General features: G+C 35.0%; 1 long non-coding RNA gene across 1 annotated transcript; it reads left to right on the top strand.

The window, feature by feature from the left end:
* Window positions 1-10337: 10337 nt before the first annotated feature.
* On the top strand, window positions 10338-11780 carry LOC114539592. The gene is made up of 3 exons (XR_003688909.1): window positions 10338-10471; window positions 10797-10877; window positions 11363-11780. It is a non-coding gene; the product is annotated as an uncharacterized LOC114539592 (long non-coding RNA).
* Window positions 11781-18705: the final 6925 nt, after the last annotated feature.

The raw sequence follows: 18705 nt of genomic DNA, 5'->3' as shown, positions 1-18705 counted from the left end.
AGAGTTCTGGATTCACAGGAAGGGGCTAAAACGTCCATTCGTGTTCTGGAGGAAGATGACATTGGACTTGCCACGTTAGACAGGTTTTGTAATGTGAACGACTCCGAGGGATGCGATTCCAACGATATTGATGTGTATCTCAGAATTTTGAACAAAACGGGAAGACCTTTAGGTATCGAGGTGGATAGTGCAGAACAGCTTGTCGGAAACTTGACATCAAGTGGATCCACGCAAGTGCATTGTCTCACTTCACAGGCACTCCAAGAAACTGTAGCTGAATTAGTACAACGACAACCTATCAGCAACCCTGCACCTAATTCTAGAAAAAAGAGGAGAAAACTAACTGGGATTTATAGAGAAATTCTCTCAAGAAAGCCCACTCGCACAAGAGATAATTACCCAAAATAATGCTGATGCCGGTGTAAACTATTACGATATCGGGAATTCTTGCCAAAGGCATTATACTGAGATGACGAAGACCATTCTGAACGAACGTCACAGGTTTAAATTGCGTTTTTTATTTTCCCAGTTGTGTTAATTTTTTGGTTTATTTTTGTTTTTGCTGGCAACATGCGATATATAGTAAAGTGAAAAGCTATCTTCATGGCCAACACCACCTGGTTATATACAACAGATGTCAAATCTTACTTTCTCCATTTTATAATTAGAGGTTTACTTTAGTGCCCTGTTATGATAGCTTAAAACTAGTTCATGTCCGGAATCATCATCATGTGGTAATGTAGCGATAACATCATATACCATGATATAGTATGACGTTGCATCACATATCACCAATCATATGACTTCGCATCATATTACATCACACAAGCCCCGTCTACGGCTAAAATGGGTACTCGTGCCCAATTATAATATGATAATATCGCAGGTAACGTAATTTGAGTACTTTGAATATAATGTTTCCAGTAATTCGACGGTTACGCGTACTGTCCACACGTATCCGGCGTTTTCTCCCACTCAAAAAGGGGGGGGGGGAATCTGAAAACGCTCTCCAGAGTGGAAGAATTTGAAAACGACGGCTGAGCGGATACGAGTGGACGGCTTTGCCGGATAAATTTGAAAACGTCACTAATCAAATTGTTTCCATATTAATAAGGCTTGTTTCACGTCTTGTGGCTTACGCTTAACTTTATATTGCTACATTACCGTCAAATGAGTCCTATTTAAAACATAGTCTGAAATATTAACCATTTGCGGTGACCTGATGAAAACTGAAGTTGGTTGGTAGGAGACCATATAAAGACAGCTACTGACGTTTATTTTAGTTATTTGTCCTTCATCAGCTGTATTCGGTGTTTTTTGATAAGAATAAAGCATTGTTATTACGAACTTCTGTATTCGAAATATTACCATTGTTAATCTTGTACACGAGTTGGCTTCGGATTCTAGTCCATGTTCCTTATAAGGGTTTTCCACCCCAGCTCAGCCTAAGCAGCTTCTGAAGGACCGTGCTCGTTGGGATAACCCAAAACTATTCTCGCAGCCCTGTTTTGAAGCCTTCGCTATTAGATTCATTATACCCATTCTGAAATCAATGGCGTTTCCTGCTAGATATTTATTTGCGAATTCTATCAATAACTATAGTTAAACTAGAAACACGTGTATGCAGCAACCCCTTGCCTAGGTTAAACGAAATCATTTAAGCATATGGATGGTAGCATAATATAGTTGAAAAATTTATGTGGTTTGGAGGATGGTCGGGGGTACGTGTGGTAACGTGCGGTTTGTGAAAAAAGAAGTATGGAAATATTTTTCTGCAAGTGAATGTACTGTAAGTCATAGCAAGTCGTAACGGCTAAGAGCCGTATATTTTCAAAGAATCAAAGTTTACCCTCCTATTTTTTGGAAAAAATGGCAATAATTCTTACGTTTTTCTGGAAGCTAAGTTAGTCGTCTCGAAACGAAAACTATTGAAATCACTCATTGTTAAAATTTAAATGCCGTGTTCACGAATTTCAGCCCGTGGGGATTTAATGCAACTTATAAAATGCTAAATGCTTTGTGTTGCTAGAGAAAGGGACATGTTGAAGATCATGGTCCTTGAGATGCACATTTAAATAATGTTATCCATATTTGTAAATTGTAAATATTGTTGATAAATATCAATCTTGCGAACAAGCAAATTATACTGCATCATATGCATGCATAAAAATCAGTATGGCAAACATTTATACATCTCTGGGTCCCAACCAGTGAACTCTAAAAGGACTGGAACGATAACTTGCCCGCCATCTTTAAAGCCAGCACTGATGGCCGCCATGAAGGCCAAGAGTTGAAATTACACCACCAAAACAACGCCGGTTTTTATACACAAATCCTTCTCATCTGATCATGAATAAAGCTTAAAACAAGCAATAACACTTAGCTTTTACTAAAAAAGCAAGTTTCTTGAACGTGAAAAGGTGCAAACCTATTTTTTTTGCGAGTTGAAGGCGAAGTTTTTTTTCGGCCCGTTCAAATTCTTTAAATATTTCAAGTACAAAGCTGGTACCTCGCCGGTTTTTACAGTAAGATGATGCGGATTACTTAGGTCTATCCAAAAAGGGTAAATTCGTTGTTTAAAGTTGAAGTGGTCAAATAAAAATTGCACTTTTCTCGCAATTTTTTGCCAAAAAATACGATTTTTACGGAATTTTCACTCTCCCCAGTTCTTTTGAAGGCTTGATTTGCTCGCTCGGCTGCCGCCTTAATCAGCAAATTATATTCAAATCGGCTTCATCCAATGACTAGTCTTTATTGTTGAGTTATCGTTCTAGTCTTATTAGAGTTCACTGGTCCCAACAGAGTGCTTAGGTATTCAAACTCTAACAATTACATTCTTATGGGTGATTTCAATAGTTTTCGTTTTTTTGGGACACCCATATATATGGGACATACATATATATATATATATATAAATATATATATATATATATATATATATATATATATATATATATATATAACCAACAAGTATTCCCACACTGCTCGGTAGCAAAGACATATAGGAAACAATTGTAACTACCACGGCCAGAAGTAAAACTAAAAGATTTTATTAAAAATATATTATATAAAATATATTATAAAGATTTTATTAAAAATAGATTTTATTAAAAATAAAAAACCCAAATCTAGAGGTGGGAAATGTGTATTTGTAACCAAATACAATCCTCACGCACCCAACATCGCCAGCATTTTGGCTAAACACCGTGATATCATTGACACAGATGAGCGTGCTAGCGCTATTCTTCCCAAGGATTCTATCCAAGTAGCATATACCAGGGGTGCTAATTTGAAAGAGCTGTTAGCCCCGTCTAACCCTTATCGTATTATTGGGCCTGTTGGTCAAGGTTGTATTAAATGCACTGCCAGGAGATGTGATTGTTGTCAACATTTCTTAAAACCTGGTGGTGAGTTTGTGTCAGCCGTGACGGGGAGAAAGTTTAGTATTCGTAAGACTTTGACGTGTACCTCTGAGCATGTTATTTACCTAGCTGAGTGTGTGGCTTGTAATCTGCAGGGCATTGGTTCTACTATTAATTTCAAGCCCCGTTTAGCTAATTACAAGTCCCACATTAAACATGGTCGTAGAACATGCGGTGTAGTTAACCATTTTATTGATAAGCATGACAATAAGCATTTGAAATTGAAGTTTATGTTGATTGATCAAAACAAAGAGGATTTAAGAAAGTGTGAGAACTTTTGGATAGGAATGTTACTGACTAATTTGGGTGGTTTGAATAGCACTCATGACTTTTCTCAACAATAGGCTATAATTTGTATTATGTATTATGCATGTTCTTCTCCTTATATATTGGACTTATTTGTATTAGTTAGTTAATTTCTGAAGAAGGCTGCGGCATGTGGCCGAAAATTTAAGCTTAGTATATTTTTAATAAAATCTTTTAGTTTTACTTCTGGCCGTGGTAGTTACAATTGTTTCCTATATATATATATATATATATATATCGCGATCCGTCCTCGTTATGGGTGAGATTAAAATATGATTAATGCAAATTCGCTGTTCTAACATATGTCTCAAGGGATGACTGAATTTGTGATCATGTTTTGATCTATCTGTTTAAACAAAACTTGTTGGTGCACAAAGATGCAACTGCTAAAACTAGTAATATGCATATTTTTTAACAGATAACCACCCAACACATCATGTACAAGAAGTTGTAGAACGAGTGTACGACAGTCCTGATTTCAATCCTATTGAAGAGGTTTACATATAGCTTGCTATCTCATTCAACTGTATTTGCGGCGTTCGCAGTAAACAGTCCATGTTAATATATTCTTCGTGTGGGAATAAAGATTTGCTCGCTGTTGGGCGACCCATACGGCAAGGCTTTACATCACCCGTGTTCCAAAAGGTGCTGAGAGTACGATAGACGGTTTTTAAACAAACAAATAGCTGTGCTGTAATTTCGTCGATGATTCTTTCGTAAAACAGTCGTTGGTAAACCATTCTCCACCTTAAATCATCCGAATATGGTCTTGGCATTTTCTAATCGTTCACCTTGCTATACTCGAACTCGCAATTAACACGCTTGTACAATCCCACGCGTGTTGATGCATAATAATGTCACGTGATCGATATATACATATACTTGCTCAGGACAACCTTTTGATAACGACAGTATATTATATATATATATATACATATATATATATATATATATATATATATATATATATATATATATATATTATTATATATTATATATATTATATATATATTATTATATATATTATATATATATATAATATAATATATATATTATATATATATATTGTAGCTACCGTTTCTTCCGGTAAGTGGTGTTTTCCGGTATGCGAGTGTTATGTGACGGAACACGCGGGTTTCAGAGGAGAGTTTTTAGGCGAATGGACGCCATATTGACAAATTTATATATGCATGTAGAACCAAACGGTTCTAAACGTACTCAAAGGGTTTTTAAATGTACTCTGAAGGAGAGTAAACGTAGTTAAATAAAGTGAACTGAGGTAGTAGAGGAGAGGTAAAGAAAAAGTTATTGTAAACGCGAAAGTAAGGTAAACAAAGTTGAGTTAAATGGAGTTGTGTGTATTAGTCCGGGTCGGCGTCCAAAGAAAGTTACAGTTTAGAACCGTTTGAGAATTCTACGCGTGATCAGAGTGAAAGTCGTCAGAAAAAAGATAGTATTACCGTTTGAAAATTGTGTTGTTTCAAGGGAATATGGTATGGATTATGTCGTTACTTTAGTTGGAAACAAGGTGGAATCGTGGGATTATAAGTATTAAAGTCGTGGGTGTCACGTGGAATTTAATACGTTTGAAAAGGTTTGGTCTTCAGGAAGAAGACGCTATTGTTATTTCACATTGCATTGTTGAACGAGAGTGTATTACTTCATAGTTGTTTACGATAGAGGATCGATATTACGGAATTATTCGGTCATTGGTGTGTTGGGTATAACATATGGTACTTAAAGGGACATATTTCAGGAAGAAACAATATTGTATTGTACAGTACGTTGGCTATAGCCTTAAATTGTCAGCTTGAACACGTCGAACTGGTTTCGGTAGTTAAACTCGCGATTACGAGTTAGTATTGTTTGGATATATTATTATTGTGGAACATGAAGTAATGAGGATGGGGTTTCATCTAGAGTGATATATTATGAACATTGTGTACATTAAACTTTAAGTAGACTGAGAAAAAGGATTTGCAATTATTGAAGTGCAATTAAATTTAGCTATTATGAGTCGTGAAGAATATATGCTGGAGAACATAAATAATCTATTCAAGTCCAGGTTGGAGTATATTAACAGTTTATCAAGATTACACGAGGACATTCAAGGACTTATGGATGCAGGACTAGGAAATACTGACGAGATTGTGTCGAAGAAAAATGGGTATGATAAACTATGGAGTGAATTTGTTAGTGTTCATGAGCAGTACTTGGAGGTTGTTACAGCTGAAGATGAAAGAAGAAGAGCTAATTTAACATACAAAGATCAGATGGACGAAAAGGTACATTTGGACCAACTATTTGCATGTTGGGGAAGAAAGTCAAAGTTGCAGAGTACTGGTAAAGGTCAAAGCCAAATTAGTGTTTCAACAAGTGGTGCAAGTTCAACATCAGCCTTGTCGAAGAAGAGAGAGAAGGTAGCCCTTGCACAGTTAAAAGTTAGCCAGTTAATGCAACGACATGAAATGAAAAGGAGAATGGCAGAGCTAAAGTATGAAGAAGAGCTAATGGAGGAACAGGCAAAGGTTAGTTTCAATATTCAAAATGAACTAGCTGATGAGTATATACGGGGACAATATGAATTAGACCCTCTGCCTGAGAATGTTGTTTATGGATTGGATAGTGAAATTTATACTGGTCGTCCTTCAATCCAAAACCAGTCGAGAACAATGCAGAATTTTGGGAAACATGAAGCGTATAGACCGGTAGTGTGTGTAGCAAGTAGAATGGACTGGGACTATGCAAAACTCACAATGGCGAATCGTCCAGTTGTGAACTACCCCACTTTAGTTCTAGCAGCGAAGCAGCATACAAGTCAGCCTAGTGCTTTCAGCCCTCAAACAAGTAAATTGTGGAACTATCCTGGAGATGATAGATTGCAGTTAAACACCAAATTACCCTCAGCATTTCAAATGCCATCTGTAGAGAACTGTAGAAACTTTGATACACCTCTATGGCACCCAACTGTAAAATTACCTACAGAATCAGCAACTAAATTACCATGGCAATCACCTGAGAGGAGGGTGGAGTTGCCAATGCCTGTAAGGAGTGACAGTGGCGAAGAGATGGTTAGAGCATTACGACAAGTAGTGTCAACCCCAAGGATTAAATACATGAGTTTTGATGGAGAGCCTATGAATTATGTCTCCTTCATTCATAACTTTGAAACTTGTCTGGAGAAGGATAACCCTGACAATGCCACAATACTTCAACTATTGATACTGCAATGGGAAAGCTCTTGAAGCAATAGAGTCTTGTGTGAACCTGCCAGTGGAACAAGGTTATGTTACGGCAAAGAATACCTTAAAGGAAAACTTTGGGAAGCCCCATATAATTGCGAAAGCACATATCAGGAAACTGGAGAACCTGCCGGTCCTGAAACAAGCAGATGGACCGAGTTTGTTGGAATATGCAAGAAAGTTAGAAATTGCTAACAGAACCCTGACCAGTATGGGGCCAGAATATGAAAGTGAATTAAGTCACGTAAACACTTTACGCGAGTTAAATAGGAAGCTCCCCATGTTTATGAAGGTTAAATGGACAGAGCGTGCAGGAACAATTATTGAATCTGGTTCAAGACCAAATTTTCAAAACTTCTTGGCGTTTGTGCGAGGAAGAGCAAAACTTGTAAACAATGAGTTTGCGGAAGATCTTTCAAGTAGTACGTCAAAGATAAGAGGGAAGGGACAAGGGGTAGGTGGACGCTTTGTACATAGGGCAGCTGCTTTAACTGCAGGTGCACAGCAAACCCAAGAAAGAAATCGTGTGTCAAATTCGCCTTATTCTAAATGTTTGTTCTGTTCTGGAGCACATAGGATTTGGAAGTGTTCAGCATATAATAAGATATCGTATCAAGACAAGAAGAAATTTGTTCAGGAAAATCACCTATGTATGAAATGCCTTAGTAATGGCCATTTTATGCGGACATGCCCCAAAGTACATTTTCGATGTCAGAAAGAAGGCTGCAATGAAGGGCATCATACCTTGTTGCATCCTCCAGAAGCAATTACACCTCAAGGAAATCGTGATGGCAAACATTTGCCTGATGAACACAGTAAAGAAACAGGCTCCGATAATGAGAAGAATAAACAGGCAGAGTCCAGAGTAACTGTGGCAACTGGGGCCGGCGAGAGAGTTTGCCTCAGCGTTGTACCAGTGAAAGTGCAAATAAAGGGACGAGAGCAACCTTTAGTTGTAACATATGCTCTATTAGATTGTGGCTCAGAAGTTACACTCATTCATCAGAAATTGCAGAAAGAACTAGGAGCCCATGGTCAAAGGATTGATTTCTTCCTTTCAGGGATAAATGGGTCTAAACGAATTGACAGTGAACTTTTGGATATCGTAGTCACATCCATGGACGGGGTGACATCACTGGAGTTATCAAATGTACGGTCAGTTGAGCAAATGCCTATTGCTGGAAGTTGTATTGCCCGCAGAGAGGATATTCAGAGATGGCATCATTTGGATGGTGTTCCAATAACAGAATTAGATGCGAATGAGGTAACATTGGTTATTGATTGGTCTGCAGGAGAAACCCAGCATATTCGTACCACTCGAATATCGCATTGGTGAAGAGAATGATCAAGTGGCGATCAGGTATAGCCTGGGATGGACAGTTGTTGGCCCTCTCGGGGAAAGGAGAAAGAACAACTGCTATAATACGAAATTTGCTCGGACAGCAACACAAAAAGCCCTGTGACAAATGTGAAGCCCCGAGTCAGACAGTGTCTGTTGAATGAACCAGAACAACCTATGGAAGAGGATTATCAGCTTGAGAACAGTTCGGATGAAGGTATTTCAATGCTACATTCAAATGGGTCGGCCTCTGGGTTAAAGTCGTGTTTAGTTGAAGAAAAGTCCATGCCGCAAGATCTGAATCATCAGTTGGAGAGACTGTGGAAAACTGATTTTGAAGATTGTATTTTGGATACCAATGTCTGTCAATCCATTGAAGATAGAAGAGCTCTGACGGTGATGGAGAAATCGCTAAAAAAGGTGGATGGTCATTATCATGCAGGTCGCCCTTCCATGGCGACATAAACCACCCTACTTACCTAACAACAAGGAAATGGCACTGCGGAGAGGAATGGTGTTAAAGAAACGTTTACTAAAGGATGAAAGTCTTCTGAGAAAATATGCTTCAACGATAAACGATTATCTGGAAAAAGGATATGCTGAGAAGATACCGCAAGAACAGCTGCAATCAAGCAAAAACCCCATTTGGTATCTCCTGCATCACCCGGTAACCCATCCTGCAAAACCTGAGAAGATAAGAGTAGTCTATGATTGTGCCGCCACCTACAAGAACACCTCTTTAAACCAGCAGTTATTACAAGGTCCTGACCAAACAAATCAGCTTGTCGGAGTGTTAATTCGGTTCAGACAGGAACAAGTGGGACTAGTCTCAGACATAGAAGCTATGTTTCACCAGGTGCTGGTTGAACCACAGGACTGTGATGCTCTTCGGTTCTTATGGTGGCCGAACGCAGATCTCTCGGGAGAATGAAAGAATACAGAATGGTCAGACACTTGTTTGGTGCGACATCCTCGCCAAGCGTGGCGAATTTCTGCCTAAGGAAAACAGCTGATGATCACGAAAGCGAGTTTGATCAAAGTGTAGTGGATACAGTACACAGCAAAAAAATCATTTTCTTATCGAGAAAATATATCTTATCTTAAGAATTTTTTTCTTATATAAAGAAAATTTTTCTTAAACCGAGAATTTTTTTCTAACTCTAGGATATAAAATCTCCTTTAGAAAGTAATTTCTTAAAATAAGAAAGTCGTCAAGCCACAGATTTACAGAGTTTAAAACAAGAAATTATATTCTTATGAATTAGAATTTTTTTCTTATACTGAGAAAATAATTTCTTGATATAAGAAAGATTATCTTAACTTCTGAAATTCTCAATATGAGAAAATTAATCTTGAGTAACATCCCAAATATTTCTTAAAATAGGAAAGCTTGCCTTATCTGAATCTGGTTTCAAGAAAATAATTTCTTGGAATAAGAAAGATTATCTTAACTTCTGAAATTCTCAATTTGAGAAAATTAATATTGAGTAATATCCCAAATATTTCTCAAAATAGGAAAGCTTGCCTTATATCTGAGTCTCGTTTCAAGAAAATAATTTCTTGGAATAAGAAATAATAAGAAAACAAGAACTTAATGGGGTATAAAAAATTGATACAATAGAATTATTGTTATTTACAATGAACAAATGTCCGCCTCCCTTTATAAATTATATTAAGCTAAGTCTTATGTACAAACAATTTTTCCAAAAAGAAGCTCTTTAGAAACAAATTTCATCATGAGAGAAATGTGTCACATTTAGCCTTTCAATCGGTGTGCTTGGTTATTGAACTAAAAACACCACCTTAATTCGCTACCCATGTACAATAATATTTGATATACTAAAAGTAAGATTTACAATGCAAAAGTCAAAGATTGATATTTTAAATTTTAATTATCATGGAAAGGAGCATGGATTGCAACATAACGTCGTGTGCGCGACATATCGCGCGTGATCACGCGGTCAACGAGAGAGCGCTAAAGGCATTGTGGGAAGAAGCGCGTCCTTTTCAAATTTTCGTCGCTGTTGTGTTACGCGTCTTCACTGATCGCCGATATTTTATCGATTTTTTTCAATTCATACGTTTTAATATGGATCAAGAAACGACAAGTTTGCTCGAACAAATCGCTAGAGTGGTCAAAGAATGCGAGCAGATATTGGAAGGTATTAATTTTGTTGAGTATTGCTACAATTTAATAGTATTTTAACCGAACGTACTCTATTAAATTCGTTACGAACTAAACTCAAAATTCTGCTACTAGTAAACGAATAGTAAATATCGCACGCTTAAGACTGACTTAAATTAGCTTAATCGTTTTAGTATGTTGTTATTTGCCTTTCTATACTCAGATGCTGTTACATGTAAACGTTTATAATTTATCAGATATTTGTGCTGTGTGACCTGGGGTCTGGTATCTAGATTCCTCTCCCCCACACATATTGCAATTGAAAAGTGGTACACCCTGGTAAATATTTCAATTTTTTATAGGAACTGGCATTGTAGAAGATGAAGAAAGATATAGATATACTCTATTTTACTGGAAATGGAAATGAAAACAAGCCTTTGAAAGTAAGACTATTTTTAAGATGCATGTTTTTTACCATTGTAATGTTAACTAAAACATTAATTATTTTTTATTGCCTTGATTTTAATGCATTATAAAGAAATACTTTTTCTCTTGTTGCATGGTATTTGATAAACTATATGATTATGGCCTACATTTCAATAAACCTATATGTTGCCAGATTTTTACCAGTTAGATTGTTGTTAGATATGTTGCAAGTTTTGAATTATATACATTAAAATTCTATTTGTCACAATTAAATCACAATAATATCAATAGCATAACCATCTCCCAAACATCCAGAAGGCTTGTCGTAACATGATACATCTCCTAAAGAAGATTTCTATGATATTTCCTGACAAAAGTGGACAAAATTTAGGATAATTAGTTAGTCCATGAATTAACTGCATGTAAATCTATACAGAGGTATTAATAATGTGAGCTTAAATTGTTGATATGAGCATTCATTTTGTTTGTACTCTATATATAGGTTGACAGTGAAGATCTAAAGTATTTTGGGGAAAATGAGTTCGAAATCTTCCAATCATCCTGATTGACCAGGAAGGTATTTACATTGTTATTGAAAAACATATTTTGATGTGGGCAGCAGTTGAAAAGATAGCTGATGCAGTTGTTGCCTTCCTGGCTTCATTCTATTTGTTGGACATTGACTATCCAAAACATCATGAAATAGAATTGCCAGTCCTGCAAGTTATAATTCTAAAAGACACTCAAGTGCCACAGGACATCAGTTTAGCTTGTATAAGCATGTTAAGGTCATATAAAGAAGTAGGTTGAACTTTTGTTAAGTAAAATATCCATGTATATTATTACTCATATTATAAAAGCATATATTACTAGGATTTTCAGCTATTTTTAATAGTCAAAATTGTCTCATTTGAAGTTATTTATTCTCAAAACAAGGATGTTTTTCTTGAAATAAAATTTTTTCTTATATGTAAAAAATATTTTCTCATTTTTTAGGTGTAATTTTATCTAACTTAGACATTATAATTTCTTATGAAAGATGTTTTCTTAAAACAAGAAAATAGGTTTTAAGAAAAATTTTCTCATTCTGAAAAAAATTCTTGCTCAGAAAATATTTCTTGCTATTCTCCCACTTTCTTATAACAAGAATATTTTTCTTAATATAAGTAAATATTTCTCAAATTAAGTTAATTTTTCTTAAAAAATAGTTACTATATTTCTTGTTTTAAGATTATTTTTCTCCAAAATTTCTTGTTTTAAGAAAACATTTTTTCTTAAAAAAAGAAAATTTTTCTTGATATGTTTTCTTAGCGAGAAATTATTTCTTGCTATTCTCCCATGAAAATTTTTCTCATTTCAAGATAAAAAATCTTGAAATGAGTTTTTTTTCTCAAAATAAGAAAGCGACTTTTTGCTGTGTAAAACGCTATATATATGTTGATGATATGATGAAATCAGTGAAACAACCAGATGAAGCTGTGGCTTTAGTACAAGAAAGTCGTGAACTACTAGCAAAGGGGGGATTTCGACTCACGAAGTGGTATAGTAACAATAGAAAGGTACTAGCTTCCATTCCGGAGAGTGAGAGAGCGAAATCAGTGGCCGATCTCGATGTAGAGAAACTTCCGATTGAAAGTGCACTTGGGTTGAAGTGGAACACAGAGGATGATACTTTCATTTGGGACGTTACTGAAAAATTGCCTCGCTTCTTTAACACAGAACCAGTGACGCGAAGAGCTCTGGTATCGGCTGTATACTCGTTGTTCGATCCGCTAGGATTCATAGCACCATACGTCATGAAAGCTAAGTTATTGTTACAAATGCTATGTAGGAAAGGAATCGGATGGGACGATCCCCTCGGAGAAGATGAATGTGCCCAGTGGAAACGGTGGTTGGAAGATCTTTCAAAGTTGTGTGAAATACGCGTGAAACGGTGTTTCAAACCTGATGAACTCGGCGATATTGTGGAGATACAACTACACCTTTTTTCCGACGCATCGAGAGTTGGATATTCGGCAGTCGCATTTCTTCGTCTTACTGACAATAAAAATCAAATATACTGCGCGTTCGTTATGGGGAAAGCTCGATTGGCACCTAACCGTGAAATTTCTATCCCTCGGCTGGAACTGACAGCTGCCGTTATATCAGTGAAATTATCAAAGATAATACGAGACGAGTTAGATTTGGAAATCGGAAGAATTTTCTATTGGACAGACTCTACATCTGTTCTAAAATGTATCAACAATGAGACCAAGAGATTTTATACGTTTGAGTCGAACCGTCTAACCATCATTCACAATGGTTCGGAAGTTAATGAATGGAAATACGTTAATCGGAAGATAACCCAGCAGACGATGGATCAAAAGGACTTAAACTGGACAATTTATTAAAGAACAATCGTTGGTTGCAAGGACCTGAATTTTTGTGGAAAAACGAAGACTATTTGCCGAAGAGGGAAGAGATACCGATCATGAAGGAAGACGATCCTGAAATCAGAAAAGAAGCCCGTATTTACACTGCAGCAACTAGTGTTCATCCCGTGGAAAGATTGATCTCATATTTCTCTAGTTGGTGGAAGTTGAAGCGTGCGGTAGCGTGGTTGTTGCGGTTTAAAGAACAACTTCGGATGAAGTTACAGCTACGAAAGATTGCAACAGAAGATATTGAAGCACACTGGAACAAGGAAGAATTGTTGTCAACGCAATTGACCTTGAATGAGCTACATGCAGCGGAGGAAGAATACTACAACGAGTACAGAGAGCAGCGTTTCCTGATGAGCTGAAAACGGTTCAAGTCCAAGACAATCAAAATTCGAAGAAATCACTAAAGAAAAAAGGATCAGCTCTTCGTCAGTTAAATCCATTCATAGGTTATATTTTCATGTTACGAGGGTTCGAAATATACATTACATATATTAGAATAATTTTATGAATTATATAGTGTGTATAGACACTGTATATACACACATACTATATACATATTATTATATGGTTCTATGGTTATATGGTTATATGGATAGTGGTTATTAGTTATATGGTTAGTGGTTATGTGGTTATATGGTTATGTGGTTATATGGTTAGTGGTTATATGGTTATATGGTTATATGGTTATGTGGTTATCTGGTTACATGGTTTGGTTATGTGGTTAGTGGTTATATAGTTAGGTGGTTATATGGTTATGTGGTTTATATGGTTATGTGGTTATATGGTTATATGGTTATATGGTTATATGGTTATGTAGTTATATGGTTTATGGTTATATGGTTATGTGTTATATGGTTATATGGTTATGTGGTTCTATGGTTATATGGTTATATGGTTATATGGTTATGTGGTTATATGTTATGTGGTTATATGGTTATATGGTTATATGGTTATGTGGTTATATGGTTATGTGGTTATATGGTTATATGGTTATGTGGTTATATGGTTATATGGTTATATGGTTATATGGTTATGTGGTTATATGGTTATGTGGTTATATGGTTATATGGTTATTTGGTTAGTGGTTATATGGTTATATGGTTATGTGGCAATGGTTATATGGTTATGTGGTTATATGGTTATATGGTTATATGGTTATATGGTTATGTGGTTATATGGTTATATGGTTATATGGTTATATGGTTATATGGTTATATGGTTATGTGGTTATATCGTTATGTGGTTATATGGTTATATGGTTATGTGGTTATATGGTTATATGGTTATATGGTTATGTGGTTATATGGTTATGTGGTTTTGTGGTTATATGGTTATGTGGTTATATGGTTATATGGTTATGTGGCTATGTGGTTAGTGGTTATATGATTATGTGGTTATGTGGTTATGTGGTTATATGGTTATGGGGTTATGTTGTTATATGGTTATATGGTTATATGGTTATGTATTTAGTGGTTATATGGTTATGTGGTTATATGGTTATATGGTTATGGTTATATGGTTATATGGTTATATGGTTATATGGTTATATGGTTATATGGTTATGTGGTTATTGGTTATGTGGTTATGTGGTTATTTGGTTATGTGGTTATGTGGTTATATGGTTAGTGGTTATATGGTTATTGGTTATATGGTTAGTGGTTACATGGTTATGTGGTTATGTGGTTAGTGGTTATATGGTTATGTGGTTATGTGGTTAGTTGTTATATGGTTATATGGTTAGTGGTTATATGGTTATGTGGTTATGTGGTTAGTGGTTATATGGTTATGTGGTTATGTGGTTATGTGGTTATGTGTTTATATTGTTATATGGTTATATGGTTATATGGTTATATGGTTATATGGTTTTATGGTTATGTGGTTATGTAGTTATATGGTTATGTGGTTATATGGTTATATGGTTATATGGTTATATGGTTATATGGTAATGTGGTTAGTGGTTATATGGTTATGTGGTTATTTGGTTATATTTATATGGTTATGTGTTATATGGTTTTGTGGTTATATGGTTATGTGGTTATATGGTTATATCGTTTATGGTTATGTGGTTAGTGGTTATATGGTTATGTCGTTATATGGTTATATGGTTATATAGTTATGTGGTTAGTGGTTATATGGTTAGGTGGTTATATATTTATGTGGTTATGTGGTTATGTGGTTATGTTGTTATGTGGTTAGTGGTTATATGGTTATGAGGTTATGTGGTTATAAGGTTATGTGGTTATTGGTTATATGGTTATGTGGTTATATTGTTATATGGTTATGTGGTGATGTGGTTATGTGGTTATATGGTTAGTGGTTATATGGTTATTGGTTAGATGGTTAGTGGTTACATGGGTATGTGGTTATGTGGTTAGTGGTTATATGGTCATGTGGTTATGTGGTTAGTGGTTATATGGTTATATGGTTAGTGGTTATATGGCTATATGGTTATGTGGCTATGTGGTTAGTGGTTATATGATTATGTGGTTATGTGGTTATGTGGTTATGTGGTTATGTTGTTATATGGTTATATGGTTATATGGTTATGTATTTAGTGGTTATATGGTTATGTGGTTATATGGTTATATGGTTATATGGTTATATGGTTATATGGTTATATGGTTATATGGTTATGTGGTTATATGGTTATGTGGTTATGTGGTTATTTGGTTATGTGGTTATGTGGTTATATGGTTAGTGGTTATATGGTTATTGGTTATATGGTTAGTGGTTACATGGTTATGTGGTTATGTGGTTATGTGGTTAGTGGTTATATGGTTATGTGGTTATGTGGTTAGTTGTTATATGTTATATGGTTAATGGTTATATGGTTATGTGGTTATGTGGTTAGTGGTTATATGGTTATGTGGTTATGTGGTTATGTGGTTATGTGTTTATATTGTTATATGGTTATACTATGGTTATATGGTTATATGGTTATATGGTTATATGGTTATGTGGTTATGTGGTTATGTGGTTATGTTGTTATATGGTTATATGGTTATGGTTATATGGTTATGTTTAGTGGTTATATGGTTATGTGGTTATATGGTTATATGGTTATATGGTTATATGGTTATATGGTTATGTGGTTATATGGTTATGTGGTTATGTGGTTATTTGGTTATGTGGTTATGTGGTTATATGGTTAGTGGTTATATGGTTATTGGTTATATGGTTAGTGGTTACATGGTTATGTGGTTATGTGGTTATGTGGTTAGTGGTTATATGGTTATGTGGTTATGTGGTTAGTTGTTATATGGTTATATGGTTAGTGGTTATATGGTTATGTGGTTATGTGGTTAGTGGTTATATGGTTATGTGGTTATGTGGTTATGTGGTTATGTGTTTATATTGTTATATGGTTATACTATGGTTATATGGTTATATGGTTATATGGTTATATGGTTATGTGGTTATGTGGTTATATGGTTATGTGGTTATATGGTTATATGGTTATATGGTTATATGGTATGTGGTTAGTGGTTATATGGTTATGTGGTTATTTGGTTATATATTTATATGGTTATGTGGTTATATGGTTATATGGTTATATGGTTATGTGGTTATATGGTTAGTGGTTATATGGTTATTGGTTATATGGTTAGTGGTTACATGGTTATGTGGTTACATAGTTATGTGGTTATATTGTTATGTGGTTATGTGGTTATGTGGTTATATGGTTATATGGTTATGTGGTTATACGGTTATGTGGTTATATGTTTATGTGGTTATATGGTTATGTAGTTAGTGGTTATATGGTTATATGGTTATGTGGTTATATGGTTTTATGGTTATGTGGTTATGTGGTTATGTGGTTATGTGTTTATATTGTTATATGGTTATACTATGGTTATATGGTTATATGGTTATATTTATATGGTTATGTGGTTATATGGTTATGTGGTTATGTGTTATATGGTTATATGGTTATATGGTTATGTATTTAGTGGTTATATGGTTATGTGGTTATATGGTTATATGGTTATATGTTATATGGTTATATGGTTATGTGGTTATATGGTTAGTGGTACATGGTTATGTGGTTATGTGGTTATGTGGTTAGTGGTTATATGGTTATGTGTTATGTGGTTAGTGGTTATATGGTTATATGGTTAGTGGTTATATGGTTATGTGGTTATGTGGTTAGTGGTTATATGGTTATGTGGTTATGTGGTTATGTGGTTATATGGTTTTATGGTTATATGGTTATATTATGGTTATATGGTTATATGGTTATATGGTTATATGGTATATGGTTTTGTTATGTGGTTATATGGTTATGTGGTTATATGGTTATATGGTTATATGGTTATATGGTAATGTGGTTATATGGTTATGCGGTTTTGGTTATATATATGGTTATGTGGTTATATGGTTATATGTTATATGGTTATGTGGTTATATGGTTAGTGGTTATATGGTTATTGGTTATATGGTTATGGTACATGGTTATGTGGTTATGTGGTTATGTGGTTAGTGGTTATATGGTTATGTGGTTATGTGGTTAGTTGTATATGGTTAATGGTTAGTGGTTATATGGTTATGTGGTTATGTGGTTAGTGGTTATATGGTTATGTGGTTATTTGGTTATGTGGTTATGTGGTATGGTTAGTGGTTATATGGTTATTGGTTACATGGTTAGTGGTTACATGGTTATGTGGTTATGTGGTTATGTGGTTATGTGGTTAGTGGTTTATGGTTATGTGGGTGTTATATGGTTATATGGTTAGTGGTTATATGGTTATGTGGTTATGTGGTTAGTGGTTATATGGTTATGTGGTTATGTGGTTATGTGTTTATATTGTTATATGGTTACTATGGTTATATGGTTATATGGTTATATGGTTATATGGTTATTTTGTTATGTGGTTATATGGTTATGTGGTTATATGGTTATATGGTTATATGGTTATATGGTAATGTGGTTAGTGGTTATATGGTTATGTGGTTTTTTGGTTATATATTTATATGGTTATGTGGTTATATGGTTATATGGTTATATGGTTATGTGGTTATATGGTTAGTGGTTATATGGTTATTGGTTATATGGTTAGTAGTTACATGGTTATGTGGTTACATAGTTATGTGGTTATATTGTTATGTGGTTATGTGGTTATGTGGTTATATGGTTATATGGTTATGTGGTTATACGGTTATGTGGTTATATGTTTATGTGGTTATATGGTTATGTAGTTAGTGGGGTATATGGTTATGTGGTTATATGGTTTTATGGTTATGTGGTTATATGGTTAGTGGTTTATGTGGTTTTGTTGTTATATGGTTATATGGTTATGTGGTTATATGGTTATATGGTTATATGAATATGTGGTTATACGGTTATGTGGTTATATGGTTAGTGGAGTTAGTGGTTATATGGTTTTTTGGTTATGTGGTTATGTGGTTATAGGGTTATGTGGTT

Source organism: Dendronephthya gigantea, unplaced genomic scaffold (assembly GCF_004324835.1).
Source record: "Dendronephthya gigantea isolate DGI-Jeju-01 unplaced genomic scaffold, DenGig_1.0 000208F, whole genome shotgun sequence".
Classification (NCBI taxonomy): Eukaryota; Metazoa; Cnidaria; class Anthozoa; order Malacalcyonacea; family Nephtheidae; genus Dendronephthya; species Dendronephthya gigantea.
Note: the sequence above shows the minus strand (reverse complement) of the source record. Positions and strands in the feature narration are given on the sequence as shown.